At 40.9% G+C, this 21,341-nt stretch overlaps 1 long non-coding RNA gene across 3 annotated transcripts in view; it reads left to right on the top strand.

Moving 5' to 3' along the window:
- The window catches only part of LOC132766609 (uncharacterized), a 55,653-nt gene extending 41,785 nt beyond the window's left edge, over positions 1–13,868 (top strand). For 2 of the 3 annotated variants that reach the window (XR_009630514.2, XR_009630513.2), the window contains exon 4: positions 325–1,886. This is a non-coding gene — a long non-coding RNA (uncharacterized lncRNA). Of the gene's footprint in view, positions 1–324; positions 1,887–13,804 lie in introns of those variants that run through there. The other variant, XR_009630515.2, reaches the window with a different exon arrangement.
- The last annotated feature ends 7,473 nt before the right edge of the window (positions 13,869–21,341 follow it).

Here is a 21,341-nt window from a genome sequence, read left to right as displayed (position 1 = left end):
CAATAGTTCTCCTCATCCCATTTACACATACTGACCAGATTGGCAGATTGGATGATTCAACACTAGTGATGGGACATGTTCTTCATGACATCTGAGGCTGTAGTTAAACTTAGCAGGCCCAGGAAAGTTGCATTTTGTCCTCCTAAATCCTAGCAGCTGATTCCTGCCTCTAGCATCTGCTGCTTAAGGTGTCCACCTCTGTTTGTCTAACAATATGGGTAGAAGTAACTGTGAGGTCAAGTGTATTTTAGTCAAGTGAGGTTTCCTAAGCAACTGTTAAGTTTCCAAACAATCTCAATTAAGTTAACTTGACATGTTTTGCAGATTCTTCTATAAGTTCATTAAAGCCTCCAGCCATCTTTACTTGGAATAAGCCACCAGATGTGGACTTTCAAAACCCCTCAGCATTATTTCATCTCAATGTCTGCTAAATTCAGAAGAACCTCTGAGGATATGTTGATTCCAAAGATCTTTGAAATGAAGTATCGTGCTCCTAAAGATTTTTTAAAAAATCAGTTCCAGTGTGCATTACGTGAAAAAGACAAAAATAATTTGTGTTTCTTAAGCAAAGAACAATGAAACTACTAATACCAGGCTCTGCTTTAAGATTTGAATGCCAGGATATATTGAACAAGAGTCCATATTAATCCAGTCCTGGCAGATGATAGGGAAGGTTTTATATACTTGCCTGCATTAAATGTCACTTTAGCCCAATGGGTTTTGAAATCTCCATACCAAACAGGTTTGGTAGTTGCTTCTGAAGAATAATGAACCAGTTCCCAGGGTTACAAATCATACCCTCACATGATCACCAACCTATAAGTTAGGGTGTGGTATTCTTCCCACATACACACCCAGTGCGTTGAACTTCACACTCCTTAATGAGATGAGGAAGTAACAAAAAAAGCTTAAGCAGGGATAATTACTGAGGAAATATATGTCCAAACAGAAGGTTGGATATTGCCTTAAGACAGCTGGGTGAATTTTACAGATGCCAGAAAAGCTTAAGAGTTTGGTTCATAGCGCATTCCCTAATAGGATTAGCATACTATCATCTATATTACAGCATCCTTGCAGGTCAAACAAAGGTCATACAAATTTGGAAATAGGCCTCAAATTGCTGGGCTAAGCTTGGACATGCCCCCATGGTAAAGTTGCTTCAATCTCATAGAATCCCAGCACAAACTGACTGGGCTTACACCTACACAGAGTCATGAATGGACTGGAAAAATGACTACTACCTGTGCCAGTTTTCCTTGAATGATGTGACATAGATTTCAGCTCAGAAAACATATCAAAAGTCAATATATGAGTTGAGAGAAAATGAGTTCAGAAACATACATGATGAAATAAAAGATTTAAAAATTCTACCTAGATGCATATTTCAATGTTACAATTCATACAGAATCCAATGAGTGAATGCAGAAAGGAGACAAGAAATCTATGTGACTAAATGGGAAAAGGACATGAACTTGAAATATACTTGTTTGCCTATTCATAATCCCAGGTTGTTGCAATTGATAAAATTAAGATGTACATAACAGACTGGAACATTACTTTTTTGCACAACTTTCAGAATCCCCCAGCCAGCCTTTTAGGATTTGCTGCCTCCAAACATAATTCTTCTAAGCTGGGATATAAGCAAAGGGAGCACTGCACTTTCATCCCATGCTCTTGTTTCTTGACTACAATTTGCACTATCCCATTCCCTTGTCTTGTTTACAGTTTGGCCATGTCTTACAGCACTTGTCACCATAGGTTATTGGGCATAAAATTGTTGTTTTATATGTTACTGGTTTTCTATTTTTTATTGTATTGTGTATTTATTATCTGCACTGTTTTGGGCACTTTGTGTCACGTGTAAGCTGCCCTAAGTCCCTTTGGGGAGATGGAGGTGGGTCACAAAAATAAAGTTATTGTTGTTGTTGTTAGCAGATAAGAATAGTTGGAGATCTTGTGTGCTATATCTTGGAAGGGAGCATTACTGATATAGTTTCAGATGTCAGTACCTGGCCTCGAGTTTCAGAATGTGGACCTTCTTTTCTGGCCCTCAGGGCACATGGGAGGAACCAGACATTCCAAATAAGGCCTAAAATCCACAGGGATATGTTCCTGCTTGAACTGTGGTTTCCTGAAACCATGGATAGTATTAAATTCCTAACTTCTAGTCCCAGCATAACATAGAATTGCCCTGAAGGTCCAATAAATTCCTAGAGAGGTATTGCGATAACTTTTGGGAGATTCAGAGCAACTTTGGCTAATGTTTATGTTTTAGGTGTCACACTTAATGATATAAGCAGAGGCTGCACCTTGAAGCTTCACTTTCTTAAACTCTCCAGAACCTGCCCCTTTGGGTATCATACGAGGTCATTCTTCAGATTGAGGTTTTGGCTATGAATTTCAATCCCTTGCATAATCTTGTCCTAACAACCCTAAGTTCACTGATGATTTGTCAATCAGATATGGTGGGGATCTATGCTTTTACTAGCCAAGGTAGTAAGAAACATTTGATCATCATCATGCCATAGGAGTGGCTGCTAATTCATTACCCATGCCATCTGGACCACTGAAAGCAGTGGGCCACACTTGTGCTGGGTATTCCTGGTCAGAAGTCACACATCTTTATGTTGCTGATTTAGTAACCTCATTCTTTTTGCACATGCACACATACACAAAAGCACACTTACATTCAACAAGAAAGCAATTGTGCATCTAGTGATGGATGGAAACAAATGCAACATGGCATTGTGGTAAATATCAGCAGGTGGTGCTATTGCACACATACTGTTTCATATTATTTTTTCCATGAGTGCTTGTTACACACATCATGATGGAAAGTGCCACCTTCAGTTAATGCAGGTTCTCTCCTGGCATTGCAACAGTATGGCCATATGTTCCCATGAGTTCTTTCCCACATTTGTTAGCTGCGTAATCCAAGCATGGATTTGCTCAGCTTCTGCTGTTTCATTTCCGTCAACATTTGCCAGATGCATTGAAACAATCAAAGTTGACTAAATTGCTATAACTCCTATGGGCAAGGGTTATGGAGGAAAATCTGAATGAAAAGCAAACATCCATGTGACTTAGAGTCATGTCCCGGGAGTCCTCAATCTAATTTGCAAATCCATGGGCTCAGGATTGCAAGCCCATGCACCCATCCCAGCATCCCTAAGTAAGAAGGAAAAAGGGAAAAGAGAAAGGTGAAACAGAACTATTCTCTTTTGTTTCTGAAACCATGAAAAAGTAACTACAGACCCCATCAACATGAAAGGGAAAATGGAAAATGTGACTCTTGACAGAAGCAAACGTTGCCCCTCCTGCCTTCATCTCATGTAAACAAACATATCTAGACTGCAAAATGAGAAGAGGGGCTATTTCAGGATCAGGGTTATTAATTTGGTCTTTTTTATTTTTCCCTACCCATCCAAATAGGTGTAAATTAGGACAACAGTTGGAAACTTTTAGCCCTTCCAAGCTACCAATCAAGTCCCATTAATGAAAGACTGTACATATGGCAAGCCAGGTTGTCACATTTTTGTTAGTAATCTTGCAGATGCAACCATTTTATCAGAGAGTTCTATGCCAGTACTAATCTATGTCATACTTAATCCCATTTATGGGCTGGAAATAGTATGGGAAAATACACTGATTTGGTATGATTTATTCTAAAGTAAAGTACCAAAGGCCACTTCAAACCAACTTTGGCCAACATTATTTCATCACAGATGCACTGAAATTATTTTTGCTTTCCCAGGGCCATGATCTGTATTTTACTTGCCTCGCAAACTGTTATTAAACAATTGTTTCTGACAGTTTAAATGCAAACAGCAAGGCTGTAGTAACCAGCAATGGTAAAATATATTACTAATGCAATGTCAAAAGCAAAGGGTTGACAGTATTTTATTGGAAACATAACTATCATTTAAGCAAGAAACATTTCAGTGGCAGAGGAAAAGACACAAGGGTTTCATCATGAGGCAAAGAAAATTCTTTTTATCCACATTCAACTGCTGATTCAGATTCACATGCATATGCACACACACATATACATCATGCTCTTTGTGGGGCGGGGGGCAGGGGGAAGAAGTGGAAAGAAAAGACACTGCTGATGTGATATTGCACTTTAGAGTCTGTCGGGGTAGTTATGTGCCATAGAATCATAGAATTACAGAATCAAATAATTGGAAGAGACCTCATGGGCCATCCAGTCCAACCCCCTGCCAAGAAGCAGGAATATTGCATTCAAATCACCCCTGACAGATGGCCATCCAGCCTCTGTTTAAAAGCTTCCAAAGAACGAGCCTCCACCACACTCCGGGGCAGAGAGTTCCACTGCTGAACGGCTCTCACAGTCAGGAAGTTCTTCCTCATGTTCAGATGGAATCTCCTCTCTTGTAGTTTGTAGCCATCTTGTAGCCATCTGTATACTAGCAATGTATCCATGTCAAGCTGTAGTTAAAGCCACTTGATAAAGCTGTAGATAACCTGGTCTTCCTATCTCAGCAAGTATTCAAAAGATTACACTTTGCTTCCAATTATGTATATGTCAACAGAGAATCAAGGACAATATGAACAACAAGGGAGGAATCAGAAAGAATGCCCCTACATGTCAATACTTTAATGCACAAAGCTCAATATATAAACAAGATGAACTTGAACTTCTAACACAAGAAGCCTTACTGAATCCTTGGTTGGATGAGTCTCAGGATTTGAACAGATGATAGATGAGTATAACCTATTCTAAAGTAAGATACAAAATAAGGAAAGAAGGGACAATGGCATTTTATTAGGATGTGCAAAATTCCGTTGGTCAATTCAGATTTCGGATAATTTCAGAGAACCGGCAGCTGAGCCACCAGAAACGGACAGGGAAAGACTCCTTTAGAACCTACGCTGAACAAAAAATGGGCCGCCTAATCTTTCTTATAAAAATTCAGGAAGGATTTGTTGATTTTGAGTTATTTTTCAAATTAGTATTTTGACTGTTTGTTTTGCAAGCACAAGCAGCAATCTCTCCATAGTGGGGGCAATGGGGCTGAGTGGCGAGCACAGCCACACTTGCTGCATCACATTCCTCAGACAATCACAGGCCTGATTCAGTCAATTGTCCTACAAGTGTAGTAAGTTTCATCTTGATATCCATAAACATGAAGAAAAAATGACCACCACCACCCCCCCCCCCCCCGGAATGTTCCTGAACACAGGCAGGTGCACCATGTTTCCCAGCCAATCACAACCCTGGTTCTATCAATTCTCCTCCCCTCTTGTGGTGCGAGCTAATTTAGACTTCAAATCCAGAAACTACTCTTATGTTTTTAAAAAAATGTTACTTGTAAAAACATTTTTTAATCCCCAAAATCAGTGGATTAGTCAAAGTTTTGAAACCTGGCAGGCTTGCATTTGTAAATGTGGCATACAAGTGTGGGAAGTTTCCTTCTGATAGCCAGAAAAAAATCAAGTATCTAAGGATGGGACAAGGTGCTTAAATTGGAAAATTTCCCCCCAAATCAGTGGACGAGTAGATCTTTTGGACACTTGGCAGGAAGTATGCTCTACTCCTGTTCCGTTGCTGTGGAAAACTTCTAGGGGGTAGAAAAAAATGGTTATTTGTAAAAAGAAATAATAACATTTCCCCCAAATCTTTGAATTAGTGAATAGGGGTGTGCAAAATTTTTGTGCACTGGATTTGAATGTTTAGGTGGATTGGGTTGCCAAATGCATGAAAATTAGCTTGGCGTGGGGCAGCTGAATCTTTTTGGCTAATGGGGCCTAATAATGAGGACCAATGGAGCTGAGCGGCATTCTCCCTGAGGTGGCAGCATGTGGGCAAGGCAACATCATTAATCAGGAGAGCTGCTCCTCCCTCCATACGTTCCCGAAGGTCCTCCTCCTATTCCCGCTTGAAGCAAATGGGAACTCGTATTAAGCATGGCATAAGCATTGAAGGAGTCTTGCGCTCTCTTCCAGGGCATGATGGGAATTGAGGTTTCTCTCTATCTGTGTTTCTCACTTTCTTTCTCAGCCAATCAGAGGACTGTTTGACTATGTCTATCCATTTTCCTCCCCTCTTGTGGCGTGTGATAGGGACTTCAATTCCCAGAACCCCTCTTGTGGGTTTTTTAAAAAATGTTATGGTAAAAACTTTAAAAATATCAGAAAACTACTGGATGGGCGAAATGCCCTGAAATTAGGAAGGCTTGCAGTAGAAGATGTGGCCTATACATGAGGTGAGTTTCATTCTAATAGTCCCAAAAATGATGGAGACATGAGCCTCTAACTTTTCTTCATTGGCGCCAATTGATCGAATTTTTCCAGCATGAAAAGAGAAACCCCTCCTGAATTTGGGAAGTACCCTAAAAATGGAATGGGGGGGGGGGAGGGGCTGAAAACCGGACACCAAGAACAGCATGTATTTTTTACCAATCGGCACATCCCTATTAGGGAAGTGATTTGACACTTGGCAGGCTTGCAACCATAAAGGTGTCCTGGCAAGTTTTCATCTTGATAGACATAAAAAATGACAGAAAGTTGAGTCTCGCAAGTTCCCCCTTTGAAAGACGAGTTTTGCAAGTTCCTTCTTTGGACCAAATTTTACCAAAATGAAAATGGAACTTTGGGTTCTGAATTACGAGTCTGAAACCCCTCTCCTGAATCTCCTGAATTGTCCCAAAATCAGAACTGGAGGGGGGAGGGGATATCCAAAAACAGTTCTAAAAACAGAATGGATTTCTGCCATTTTGCACACCCCTACATTATATGTCAAGGATGTGCTTACCTGTGAGAAGATCAATGATTTAGATCATGTGAAACATACTGAGAACATCTAGGTAAATGACAATGAAAGCAGCTAGGGGAACAACAATTGCACTGCTGTGGAAATCAACTAAAACTGAAGTTTTGGATGTGGTCTTCCTACAACAAATGATCAAACATTCAAAAAGGATAAAAAAGTAGCAATAGGAGATATCAGAAATGTAAAGGCCAAATAATTTCTTATTAGCTTTGCAAACATTTTCATTATCCAGAATCTGGAGGAGGGATCAATTGTCATAGAACCATAGTGCTGGAGGAGAGAACAAGGGCTATCCTACCCTCAACCATGCAGAAATATACAATCAAAGCATTCCCAACCGATGGCCATTCAGCCTGTTTGGGATTCGATCCTAATGAAAGAGAGGAATTGGCTAAAGGAGTGGAAGCAGAGAATCTTTGGGTATGAGTAATGGTGTTCTCCTGGAATTTGTTATACAGAAGAAAAGGGAAAGTCACAAATAGATATATACTTGAGACTTCAAGCAAACTGATTTCTGTGAAATTAGAGATTGTACCATGGCCAGAAAAAGGAAGTGCACGGTTTGTGTCCTTTCTTAGGGCATATGCCGCGGCAATAAAGGCCGCAAAGAAAACTTTCTTTGCGGCCACTATTGCGTCTGCAAAGAACCGTCCGGCGGAGTTGTTTCGGATTGTCAGAGGTCTTTTAACTCCCACCACTGCAGGTGGGAGCCCTGACAATTCGGTCGCGCGCTGTGAAGCATTTGCTCGGTTCTTCGCAGACAAAGTCGCCTTGATCCGTTCTGGGCTGGACGCCGCGTTAGATGCAGTCTCCGAGAATGTAACAAGAGCACCTGCTTGTCCTATTTTGATGGATTCTTTTCAGTTTGTGAAACCCGAGGATGTGGACAAGATACCTGGAGGAATGAGGCCCACCACGTCCATCCTAGACCCCTGCCCATCCTGGCTTCTGAGGGAGGCCAGAGGGGGATTGGCTGAGTGGGTAACAGTGGTGGTGAATGCCTCCCTTCGGGAAGGCAAGATTCCAGCGAGCCTAAAACAGGCTATTATAAAGCCGCTGTTGAAGAAGCCATCACTGGACCCCACTAAATTGGACAACTTTCGGCCTGTTTCCAATCTCCCCTTTTTGGGCAAAGTCATGGAAAGCGTGGTGGCCTCACAACTCCAGGTATTCTTGAGAGACACGGATTATCTGGATCCGGCACAGTCCGGTTTCAGACCGGGGCATGGTACCGAGACGGTCTTGGTCGCCTTAGTGGATGATCTGCGCCGGGAGCTAGACAGGGGGAGTGTGTCCCTGTTGGTGCTCCTGGACCTCTCAGCGGCCTTCGATACCGTCGACCACGGTATCCTTCTGGGGCGCCTTGCGGAAATGGGTCTTGGGGGCATTGCTTTGCAGTGGCTCCAGTCATTTCTGGAGGGTCGCACCCAGAAGGTGTCATTGGGGGACTCCTGTTCCACACCACAACCTTTGACTTGTGGGGTGCCACAGGGTTCTATACTGTCCCCCATGCTGTTTAATATCTACATGAAGCCGCTGGGTGAGATCATCCGGAGTTTCGGGGTGAGGTGTCATCTGTACGCAGATGATGTCCAACTCTGTCACTCCTTCCCTCCTGCTACTAAGGAGGCTGTCGAGGTCCTGAACCGGTGCCTGGCCGCTGTAATGGTCTGGATGAGGGCGAACAAACTGAAATTAAATCCAGACAAGACAGAGGTACTCCTGGTCAGTCGCAAGGCCGAACGGGGTATAGGGTTACAGCCTGTGCTGGACGGGGTCGCACTCCCCTTGAAGGCGCAGGTTCGCAGCTTGGGTGTGACCCTGGATTCATCGTTGAGCCTGGACCCCCAGGTTTCAGCGGTGACCAGGGGAGCATTTGCACAGCTTAGGCTCGTGCGCCAGCTGCGCCCATATCTCGGGAAGTCTGACTTGGCCACGGTGGTACACGCTCTTGTCACATCCTGCCTGGACTACTGCAACGCTCTCTACGTGGGGCTGCCCTTGAAGACGGCCCGGAAGCTTCAGCTGGTTCAGCGCGCGGCAGCCATGTTACTAACTGGAGCGGGTGGCAGGGAGCACACAACGCCCTTGTTGTCCCAGCTCCACTGGCTGCCGATTTGCTACCGGACCCAATTCAAGGTGCTGGTTTTGGCCTACAAAGCCCTAAACGGTTCCGGCCCAAAATACCCACGAAGGACCTTGAGATCGTCTGGGGAGGCCCTTCTCTCGATCCCGCCTGCCTCACAGGCACGGCTGGCGGGGACGAGGGAGAGGGCCTTCTCGGTGGTGGCCCCCTGGCTGTGGAACACTCTCCCTGCACACATCAGACAGGCGCCCTCCCTCATGTCCTTTCGAAAAAGCCTTAAGACATGGCTGTTCGAGAGGGCATTTAATTAAGTGCTAACATTACGGTAAAGAGAACTGGAATGGAACAAGGAATATGAGACTGGTTATGATTCCACTATGAGACGAAGCGGATTCTTAGTGTAGTCTGTAATTGTTGTTAGTTTATATGTTGTTGAAACTGGCTTTTTTGTAATTGTCTTTTATATGTACTGTACACCGCCATGAGTCGCCCTTATGGGCTGAGAATGGCGGTTAATAAGTGCATCAAATAAATAAATAAATAAATAAATAAGTGCAGATTGCTGACAGCTCTGGGCTAATCATCAGATATCATGTCTAAGAAAAACAAAATCCTCAACCATCAGTACAAACCAGTATCTTCACTTTTCTTTATTAAGAACTCCCTCTAGAACATGGCCATATAGCCCGAAAAAACCCACAAGAACTGAGTGATTCCGGCCATGAAAGCCTTCGACAATACATTGAACATCTCTACGGGGAGAAACTGTTCCAAGACACACGGAAATTGGAGAAACTAAGGACCAGGAAAGCACATCTACTGTGCTCCCTGACTTTCCTTCTACGCTGCAGAGACACAGATACCATCCCACAATTTCTCGCAGCCAAAAGGACTTTCAAAACACCACAGGCTCACCGGATCTATGACCGCGTGGAACGCAACCTCTTAAGAGAGAGAATCCACACCATCCGCAAAGAACTCGCAAACACAGACAAGGAACTGCTGCATCTCCATATCAATATCAGCCAGAAGATGAATTCCCAGGACTGGGACAAAATAGACAATCTCACTTACAGGAAAATGGAGAAAAACATGGTTGTCCACACCAACAGACAAAAACAAAAATTCCACAAACGACAAAAGCAACAGCCGAAACCAGAACTGGATACATCACGGACCATCATCAACCTGACAGACAGACAACTCTCTGAAGACCAAGTATCCATACTAGCGAAAGGAGGAAACTTTGCTGTAACCGCCACCAGGATCCCAGTAGAAAACATCATTGCCAATGTCGAATCAGCAATTTACCGCCTCCCAGAGGAGGAAGCAGAAGAAGTACGAGCAGAAGCAGCAAGGATCCTGAAAAAGGCAAAACTCCCCTCCAGTAACATTACCAGAAAGGAGAGAGAAGCCATTAGAGACCTAAATTCAGATCCTGATATCCTCATTCTGCCAGCAGACAAGGGGAATGCCACAGTCATCATGCATACAGAGCAATACAAGGAGAAGATCAGAAAACTCCTGGACCCTACTATATACAGAAAACTTAAGCAAGACCCAACTTCCAAAATAACCAGAAAAACCAACACTCTAATTAAAAACTCCTCAATCAACTTCGACATACGACAGCAGCTATGTAAATCGGAAGCCCTTCCACCCAGGCTTTATGGACTCCCCAAAATCCATAAGGACTCCACCCCACTCAGACCAATCGTGAGTGCCATTGGGTCCCCCACATATGACTTAGCCAAATTTCTTGCTGCACAGTTACAAAGCCACATTGGGCTCACAATACACTACATCAAGGACTCAGCCCACTTCATTGAAAAAATCAGCAATCTCAAGCTAAATACAAATGACAAACTGATCAGCTTTGATGTGGTGTCTCTATTTACCATGGTCCCAGTTGCAGACACCATGGCACTCATCAACCAGAGGTTCCCAGAAGACATCACGGCGCTGTTTCACCATTGCCTCACCACCAGCTATTTTCAGTGGGACAATGAATTCTATGAACAGAAAGATGGAGTAGCTATGGGGAGCCCTCTCAGCCCAGTCATAGCTAACTTCTACATGGAAAAATTTGAAAAACAAGCTCTTGAAACAGCAACCAAAAAGCCCACGATATGGTTCAGATATGTGGATGACACTTTCACCATTTGGAGCCATGGAGAAGAAGAACTCAACAGGTTCCTGGAACATCTTAACAGCATCCACCCTAACATCCAGTTTACTATGGAAAAAGAAAAGGAAGGAAGACTGCCTTTTCTAGATGTCCTAGTCATCCGCAAACCAGATCAACAATTGGGTCACACCGTTTACAGAAAACCCACACATACAGATAGATATCTACATAAAAACTCCAACCATCACCCAAGTCAAAAAAGAAGCACCATTAAAGCCTTGGCAGACCGTGCAAAAAGAATCTGCGAACCCCACCTCCTCCAAGATGAACTGAACCACCTCAACTGGGCTCTCCAGGCCAATGGATACTCCACCTCAGACATCAGAAGAGCTGCAAGACCAAGAACAAGCCACGAGAGTAAAGATGAAGGTCCACCCAGAGGAAAAGTGTTCCTGCCATACATCAAGGGAACCACTGATCGCATAGGGAAGCTGATGAGGAAACACAACATACAAACAATCTACAAACCCACCAAGAAAATCCAACAAATGCTACGATCAGCAAAGGACAAGAGGGATCCTCTCACCTCTGCAGGAGTCTACCGTATACCATGCAGCTGTGGACAAGTCTACATAGGGACCACCAAACGCAGCGCCCAAACAAGCATCCAGGAACATGAAAGGCACTGCAGACTACTCCAACCAGAGAAATCAGCCATAGCAGAGCACCTGATGAACCAACCTGGACACAGCATTTTATTTGAGAACACAAAAATGCTGGACCACTCTCACAACCACCATGTCAGACTACACAGAGAAGCCATTGAAATCCACAAACATGTGGACAATTTCAACAGAAAGGAAGAAACCATGAAAATGAACAAAATCTGGCTACCAGTATTAAAAAATTCTAAAATTAAAACAGCAGAGAGAAAAACAGGCAGGGACATTTAATCACCTTTCAAGAAGAGTTTGCTCCAGGCACAGTCAGCCCATTGTATGCTAATCAAGGTGGTCAGTTGAAAAGATTCACACCTAGCCCACTTACAAAAGCCTTTTGTCTCACCCTGGTCATTCCACAGATATATAAACCCCCTTTTTTCCCAGCTCCAGCAGACCTCACCTCTGAGGAAGCTTGCCATAGATGCAGGCGAAACGTCAGGAGAAATGCCTCTAGAACATGGCCATATAGCCCGAAAAAACCCACAAAAACTGAACTCCCTGATATTTCTTTGGGATTTTCAAAATCACAAGTGGGGAGAAAGCAAAAGTGATAGATTTCTCCATCCCTTCCCTGAGATATGCAGGGCTGTGTGATAGGGTGACTGAGAAATAAAATTTATTCTAAACTTAATAATTACATTCCTTTGTGATTTAAGCACTAATTGATCTAGTCCATAACCCTCCTCCCCGCCTTCACGTCTTCCATGTATAGCAGTTGCTAATTTGCAGATAGGGAAGGATACTAAATAAACCCATTGTTTTACATCTGTGGTCTTTCACTTTAACCAAAAGGAGTCACTGGCAAAAGTGAGCTGGCTGCAAAGGACTATTAATATTATAACAAAACATTAAGACAGTGGCATAAGCTTCTTATTTTCAGTAACCACTCTTAAAGGTCATTAGACAGATTTTGCTTCCCAGATTCAGTCTTTCCAATTTCATTTACTGGCTGGTTATTAGGTCATTGGACCATTTTTCCTTGGAGAATGACCAGTAAAGCCTAAGAGCTCTAAAAATAGACAGTCTTTTAAAAAAGTCATTGTCAGCTGCTTTTCTCCCACACCTTTTTATTATTTCTTTTTTATTTGATGTCTATTTGGAACAGTCTACTAGCAAGGGAAACTAAATTGACATCAACAGCCAGGTTCTACCCAAAGTGTCAAGAAATTAGCTTGAGCTGGACCAAAAAAATATTCAAAGTCAGCTGTTCTTGGCAGTGTGCATGTGTGCAAGGAATACATAACAAAGACACACCCCAAGGTTTAGGGCTGGAACAATCAAGAGATATTCTTAGATGATTTTTGAAGGGTTTGGCTGCTCTCCTTTAACAGGAACAAGAGGGACAAGAAGCCTTTTTGAAAAGACTATATAACTCCCAGTCTCTTCAGTCAGGGGTGGCTCAACCCATTACGCAAAGTAAGCATTTGCAGTATAGTTGATTTTGTCCAGGGGCGCTCTTGAGGAGCTCTTGGGGGAAAATAGATCTTGACATATGAGAGTTGTAGTTATATGGATGTATAGTTCACCTACAATCAAAGAGCATTCTGAACTCCACAATGATGAAATTGAACCAAATATGTCACACAGAACTAACATGACGAACAGAAAATATATATCAGCGATTAGTGGGGGGGGGGGGGGGGGGGCAAAATATTGTTTGCTTACCGTTGAAAATTACTTAGGGCCGCCTCTGTCTCCAGTAGTAGTTATGGTAGCTGGGAGATTCTGGGAGCTACAGTCCAAAAAAATAATATTTCAAAGTGTCTGCTTTATGGAGGAAACTATTGCTGTGCAAAAGAGCAAGGCATTGTAGTCCTGTTTCTAAAACTGGTAGGTAATAGCTATTTGCTTGTGCTTATTTATTACTACTGTATATACCCAGCACTACCCAGGTTTGCATTTTCTTCACAGTTCCTTCTTTCCTGCCCCTCCCCCCTTTTCCTCATATACATTCTCCTTCTTTCCTTTCCTTCCTTCTGTTGTTGAGCCATGATACCCTCTTGGAAGACTTATAGTTCACCAAGGGCTCTATAATAAATATATGTTTTATTTTTCTTTTTTAAAACCTTTTCTAGACTTTCACATGTTTGAAGCATCAGGAGATCAGAAGCAAACCGGCAGCAGCATCACCCCCCCCCCCCCCGCCCAAAAAAAGACTATCGTTTCTAATCCTTCAATATATTGTATCCATTTTTCTTGACTTTCTGTGTAACTTGTATATTCTGTGTATTGTGTCTAACTCTTATATAAACATGTATAAAGTTTGCTTATAAAATGTATCAATATTTTATATTGGTAAGAAGATGTTTATGATAATATTTTTTGGCCTTGTACTGTTTTTTATACTATATGCTAAATGTTTTTAATAGTATTTATGACTGTTTTAATTGTCTTTTAATTGTTGTGGCATCAAATTGTCGCTGACTGTGAATTGCCTTGAGTCGCCTCCAGGCTGAGAAAGGCAGTATACAAGTATGGTAAATAAATTAATAAATATATAGCCCAGAGATGGTCGACTCTCCGTGAACTGTCAAAATAGTCCCCTGGAAATAGAAGGGTGGGCAAGCCCCTCTGTCCGTTTCCCAGATAATAACCAAGTCCATTGTTTGTGTGTATGCAGAGATAGGTAACTTTCAGTGTCAGCCCAGATACAGTAAACCCACAATTGTTTGTATAGTTATATGGTTCACTTGAAGCTGAGAGATTGCTGCCCTTGGAAACAGAAGCTCAGAGTATACGCATTTGTTAAACCTTTTTATTGACATCCAAGCCACTGATTGCCCAAGATCATCACCTTTGTTCCAAGAGCCTCACACTTTTGTCTTCGGAAGCACTTATCTTTGATCTACATAGAATTGGACAGTTCAACCAATCAAAAGCTAATTATTTCACTGACATTTTATCTCTGGATTACTCCTCTGCCCAGGGGGGGGGCATCACATCAACTGATTTTTCCCACAGCCGGCCAATCCCTAGCTGTCATTTCCCCGCCAAAGGGTGACATCAACAGAACTCCCAGCCAATCAGGGCACAGATCCTGACTGACTCCTCCCTCAATTAATCGGGGAGGGAGTGGAAGTTTTGAATAGCTGTCAAACTATAAGACATCTTGCTTTTATCTATGTGTTTATTTTTGTACACTTTGAAGCATCCTGCTTGTTCTTGCATTTCTTTTGGCCTAATTAAATTAAACTTCTGCTGTTTGTGTTCAACCTGGTTAGCTGTTTCTCTGCCCTAGCCCATTTGGTTTAACATACATTTGCCAGACATGAATCCTCTTATCCATAGTCCTAGTGTACCCAATACATTTCTTTCCTTCCTCCCTTCTTCTCTTAATTTCCTCATACACCTATACACCTTTAACCTTCCTCTGTCTCTCTCTCTCTTGCTTTTTTCCTCCTCTTCCCTTATTTGCTTTCTTTCCATCTTTCTCCTCATAACTTTTCCACTTCCTTTTTCCTTCATTCCTTCTTTTCCTTTCTTTCTTCTCTTCCCTCCCTTCCTCCTCTTTACCTTACTTTTTCTTCTTTTACTCTTTTTCTTTCTTTCTTTCTTTCTCTTTCTTTCTTTCTTTCTTTCTTTCTTTCTTTCCTTCCTTCCTTCCTTCCTTCCTTCCTTCCTTCCTTCCTTCTTTCTTTCTTTCTTTCTTTCTTTCTTTCTTTCCTTCCTTCCTTCCTTCCTTCCTTCCTTCTTTCTTTCTTTCTTTCTTTCTTTCTTTCCTCCCGCCCTTCCTTTTTGATCATACACCTACCATGCTTTTCTTCCTTCCCCTTCCTTTTTGTTCTCTATCTTTTCTGTCTTTTGTCATTTCCCCCCTTCTTTCCTTCCTTTCTTTTTCCTTTCTTGCTTTCTTCACCTACCTTTCCCCTTCTCCCCTTCCTTCCTTCATCTCTGCCTTCCTTCCTCTTCCTTTGTTTCCCTCGGCACTGGCCCTGAAATGGATAGATTAGATAGATAGATAAGTAGGAAAGCAGGGCAGTGGCGGCTGAGATGGCCTGTCACTTGCTTCTGGGCATGATACAGCTACATCTACCTTCCTCCAAGTCCAGGGCAGTGGTAGTGGAGAAGGGCCTTTTTGTTAGTGCACTTTTATGTGTAGTGTACTTATGTACTGTTCTCAAGTACCTACTTTGGCATATATATTTTTGGTTAATGCCTGTATAATACCACCAAAAGAACTGCTATAGTTGACATGGAATGTTAAATGTTATGCAAGTAACTTGCCTCCTGCTTCTAGATTCCCACTTCTTTTAGTGTTCAGTCCTCTTCTGAACTGGAGTCAAATGCCATGTTCTAAAAAAGTCTGATCTGGATCTATATACTACAGAATAACTTTTAACTTACATGTCATTTATGATCTTGGACTATGTGGTTTTAATTATTTATTTTAATGTTGATTTTTTTAACTTTTTGAATTTTAATATACTTTAAAAAAAATATTTGCATGTATGTGTGCCGTATCAAATTGTTGCCTATTGTAAGGCCATTCTGAGTCCACTTCGGGGTGAGAAGTGTGGGTATAAATGTAGTAAATAAGTAAATAAATAAATAAAATTGTCCAGATGTTGTGGGATTTCAGTTATCACCAAACATAGCCACTAAAGTCAATTGTGAGGAGTAATGGGAACTTTAGTCCAGTATCATCTGGTGAGGCACAGGACGTTTGTCACTCTGCGTTGCCTAATACTGTTCATTCTAGACACTTAAAGACTGTTGGCATTCATTGAAGGGGGAAGGGGGGAAATAAATGATATTTTAAACCACAAATGGAGCAATAAACTGCCTCCAGAAGCTAATTGTCTTGAAACTTGATCTTATATAACATGTTACTGCTGCAACGGGACTAGTCAACATGACTGCACTGGGGTTTGTTACACCACAACTTGAACACTATGTACACACATACATTATTTCCCCCTTCCCTGAAATGGAGATCAGACAGCTTGGTTCCTACTGTAGACTGAAGGAGTTCTTAGTGCAATTTAGTTTTGCTAACTTAATAATGGCTGGCAATTGCCCCACATCATGTTTAATGGCTTTCTCTGGGGTTTGCTTCCTACTGACTTGGCTCCACCCAAGAAGGCCCTCCTGTCAGGAGAAATGAATCATTACCAGAAGCCTGCCAGGCCAGAGGTGATTTGAAAGAGGCACCATGGGAACACTGGCACTACAATGTTATTATTTTCTTTTTACGCCCGCATTAAATAATATTTGAGCTTGGGGTGGCCCAGGACAGCAGGATGCTTAGCAGTCTTATGTACTTGGAAGAGGGGCCCCATCCATCCAATCTTCATTTCATGTCTTTAAAACCGGTTCAGTAGCATTTCCTCATTATGTAATTCTTAATGAAAGTTAAACATGGGGAGGAGGATATCTTTGTTTCTTGTCCAAATTAAACAGAATATAAGTTATGACTGAGCATAAAACCCCCTTCCCCTTTCATTGTTCATTGGAAACAAGCTGAATCTGTTAAATAAAACCCAATACAGGCCGGGGCCCTTTAAGGAGAGATGTAAATATTAAAGTAAATATTAGATATTTGTTCTGTGACTGTTTCAATGTGGAAAATGTTTCATAGGCATGAGTCCTACCTTAATATTGCTCACAACAGTCCTATAAACTTTAACTAATTTATTGTCTTAAATCAATTCATCTGTGTAAATAAACTGTGCATCCTACCAACAAATAGTGGTTTAATGACCACTACAAAGGTAATTATCTGTGTTTGTACGTTTTAGTTTTCTCTGAGCCCATTGGTTACAATCCCTTACCTAGTCAGCAATGCAACTATGCCAATACATGAGTTGCCAGCCAGAAACTACTAATGGGGGCTTTGCCCCATCCTTGTTCCTTCCAAATTTTCAGCTGCTGCAGAGAATGGTAGCACAATCAGTTTTTTCTTTCCTTGCACACACATAGGGTGCACTTCATTTTTGAAGGATATTGTACTTCCAGCAACTTCCAGGAGATACACCTCTTATAAAAAACAAATTGAAAACAAGTTGAAAAATGATTTCAATTTTTCCCCCACTGTAAGTGACTTTTAGTGTTAGCACCTTTTGAATGATTGTATTGACAATACTGGACCGTTGGTATCTGCTGTGGTTTGACTTTAGGATCTCCTGTGGATACCAAAACCCACAGTCCAATTATATATCATAGAGTAGTAAAATGATGTTTCCCCATATAAAAGGCAACCTCAAAGTTTATTTTTTGGATTTTTAAAAATATTTTCAAGCTATGGATGGTTGAATTCATAGATTAAAAAAAAATGTATATCTCTTCTCTCCTAGACCCTACGTGGGTGAATGGGCATGGAAATGGTTATACATCAGCTTGTGCCTTGTCAGTTTGATTAATCCGACTGAAAGCTCTATTGGCATCTTTCAAGCACAGAATTGGTAGGAGAAGACCTGCACGTTCTGTTCATCTTCTAATGCATTCAACGAAGAGGAGGATTAGGTCATTGTAAGAACAATCTTCTGGGAGTTGGCAATTGTATCTTGACCCTGCAGGCTGCTATAAACCATTTTAAATTATTTACCCATATGATGCACTTTGGTATTGTTGGTTTTTATGGAGCTTATGTGTTTGTTTAGATAATCATACTTATTTAATTATTAGTTTTATTTTCTTGTTTAGTAATTTACGAGTTTAAAATGATGTTACCTTACACTGTTTTTGATTTATGTGTTTGTTTATCACCAAGGCATTGAATGTTTAACTTTTTGCTTGGAAGCCACCCTAGTCCCCCTGGAGAGATAGGGCGGCCTATAGAGAAAGTTTTATTATTGTATTTTATTGGTTAGCAGCTTTGTCATTGATTCAGTTGGCTCACATTTTCTAAGTACTATAACAAGAAGCCAGCAGCTCCCAGAATTTTCATATGGTGAATGGCAGACTTAAAATCCTGAGGTTCCTTTTGAGATATTTGGACTCAGATTCAATATGAAAATACCATTTATGTCTTGTGACTACATATCGAAGCAATGGGTGTTTTAGGGTGTTTTTTTAAGAGGAAGGTGCATCAAGTCAACCCCAACCGAGACTGCCTTTCACCTGGAAAGCAATGCCCTCACTGTGGGAGAAGATGCAGATTAAGAATAGGCCTCCACGGTCACCTATGGACTCACCGCCAGGACATCGATCTTGGAGGACCATCATCCTCAGATAACGAGGGATCGCCTAAGTAAGTAAGTAAGTAAGTTTTAAGTTTTTTCTAGCAATACACTAACCAAAGTGAGAGATACTCTTATTAGTCTATACCTAACAAATGATAAATTAGTGGCATTAAATCTTTACTAGGTAATAAAAAATCACAAGGTAATAAAAAAGAATTTGTTTGTATCCATCTCCATGTCTAGTATCCCCAGTAAAAAAAACTGGTTTCATTTATTTAAGTATTTTCTGGGATATTTCTTGAATTTCTTTCCAGTATTTTTTAGCTTCTTTGCACATACACCACATGTGGTAGAAAGTGCCTTCTTTTTCTCACATTAATGTACATTTTTATATACCTTACCCAACCAGAGTAATATACCACTGGTTCAACAATTTATACCAATTTTCTTTAAGGTTGTATGCACAAGTAAATTTCAGCTTATGGTTTCATATACATTCCCATTCCTCTAGTTTTACTGTCGAGACTATATAGGAGGCCCATCTGACCATGCATTCTTTAATTTGTTCTTGTTCCATAGCCCATTCTAATAATTTCTTGTAAATTTTGGAGATTATTTTCTTCTCTGTTCTTATTATTTGTGTAAGCATTTTTGATAGATTTCAGCTTACCATATATTTTCTGGAAAATGTGTCTAATTGGTCTGTGCTCTGCTCTTTCCCCAAAGGGGGTGGTGAGGGGGCCCCAGACTTGCAGGAGGGAGGGATGCCTGGCTGGATGGCAAGGCAAAGAAGAAGTCCCTCCAGCACATGGCCAGCCCAGAGAGAGACAGGCAGACACCACACTTACATTGAGGCTTTAACAAAGTAAGACCTGGTATTCTGAAGTAAGCAGAATTCTGGGAAATGCAGTTTAGGGTGAGGCCTTTTGAATTTTCTGGCACAGGGAGTTTTTGCCTTTCCAAACTACATTTCCAAAAATTCCTCCCTGAAAGGTTTGGTGTTCATTCTCTAAAGGGATTTTGAGATAAAAGGGAATTTTTGGGAGTTGAATCAACCTTGTGAGGTAGACAAAGTTGAGAGGCAATAACTCGAAAGTTAACCTAATGGGCTTCCTATTATTATTATTATTATTATTTATTATTATTATTATTATTATTATTATTATTATTATTATTATTTCAAAGGCTGGATGGGCATCCATTGGGGGAGCTTTGACTGTGTTTTCTTGCCTGGCAGAAGGGTGATGGACTGGATGGCTCCTGGGGTCTTCCAGCGAAATAGTACTGTTAAGTTTATGTTGGCTAAAATTCCCTAAATATCAGTGAATGTGCAAATCTTTCTGAAACTTGGGGGGATTATGCCCTGGTTATGTTGTATCATTAAAAATACAAATTCAAGGAAATAGCTCTTGTAAGGTTTTTTTTTTTAAAAAAAATGTTGTTCATAAAGTTTTTTAAAAATTCCCCAAAATTACTGGATAAGTAAAACGTTCTGAAACTTGGGTGGGGGGATAACAATGGTAAACATGCTCTACCATTGTAGCTGGTTTCATCCCTATAACTCTAAAAATTAGGGGGAAAGAAGTCTCAGAATCTTCCCCCCTTGCACAATTACATAATGAAAATGTAATGAAAATTGTGTTATATCATTATATTTATGATATTGACCTCTTACAATATTTTAGAAACACCTTAGAAATTATTTGCTGTCCTCCCCTCATTTTAATAATGAATATTGAAAAAAAATCATTGATCGCACAGGGCTAGTGTCTAAGCATTGGATCATTTTTATATTTCAGTTGTCTTGCAATCATTGAAGTTTAGTTTTTCTTTGTGTCATTATGCTTTCATTCTTATCTGCCTGCATTCATTTGTTCCTGCACCTATTTTTCTTACTTATCCTAATTTTAAATTCCAGAGAAAAACATAGTAGTCTTCTTCTTTCTCTCCTCCATTCATTATTGTCTCACACAATAAATTGTAATCTTTGACATATTTTTTACCAGTTAGCTTATAGAAAAAACTAAAGTGGAGATTGCCCAATAGATTTTCGTCTACTTCTGCCTCTTAATTCACTTCTCTATGGCCAAAACAGTTATATATTTTAGATTTAATCCTTCTGCAAAACAAAATAAAGTCTCTTGCCATCCAGAGGGATCTCCATCAAATCTAAATAGAAGGAATTTAGAATGCTCTTATTTTGGTCTAATTACTTTGGCTCCAGGGAAACATTTATTGGTGTGAAATTTTAAGCTAAAGTTTAATAACAATTGCATCCATTTTGGGGAAGGAGACATTACAGGGTGTAAATAACATCTTTCATTTTTGATTTTCAACTATTTTTGCCAGATGACAAATTCTATACATTTCTTTTTTTCCAAAATGCATTAATTTCTAACACTGCTATATAAAAGGTTTAAAACTGAGAAGGAACAGACTTCTAGTATTGTTGCTACTTTTATTTTATTGTCTTGAAAGCACTTTTCCTAAA

This window comes from Anolis sagrei, chromosome 2 (genome assembly GCF_037176765.1).
Source record: "Anolis sagrei isolate rAnoSag1 chromosome 2, rAnoSag1.mat, whole genome shotgun sequence".
In the NCBI taxonomy this organism is placed as follows: domain Eukaryota; kingdom Metazoa; phylum Chordata; class Lepidosauria; order Squamata; family Dactyloidae; genus Anolis; species Anolis sagrei.
This window is presented reverse-complemented; position numbering and strand designations above follow the sequence as displayed.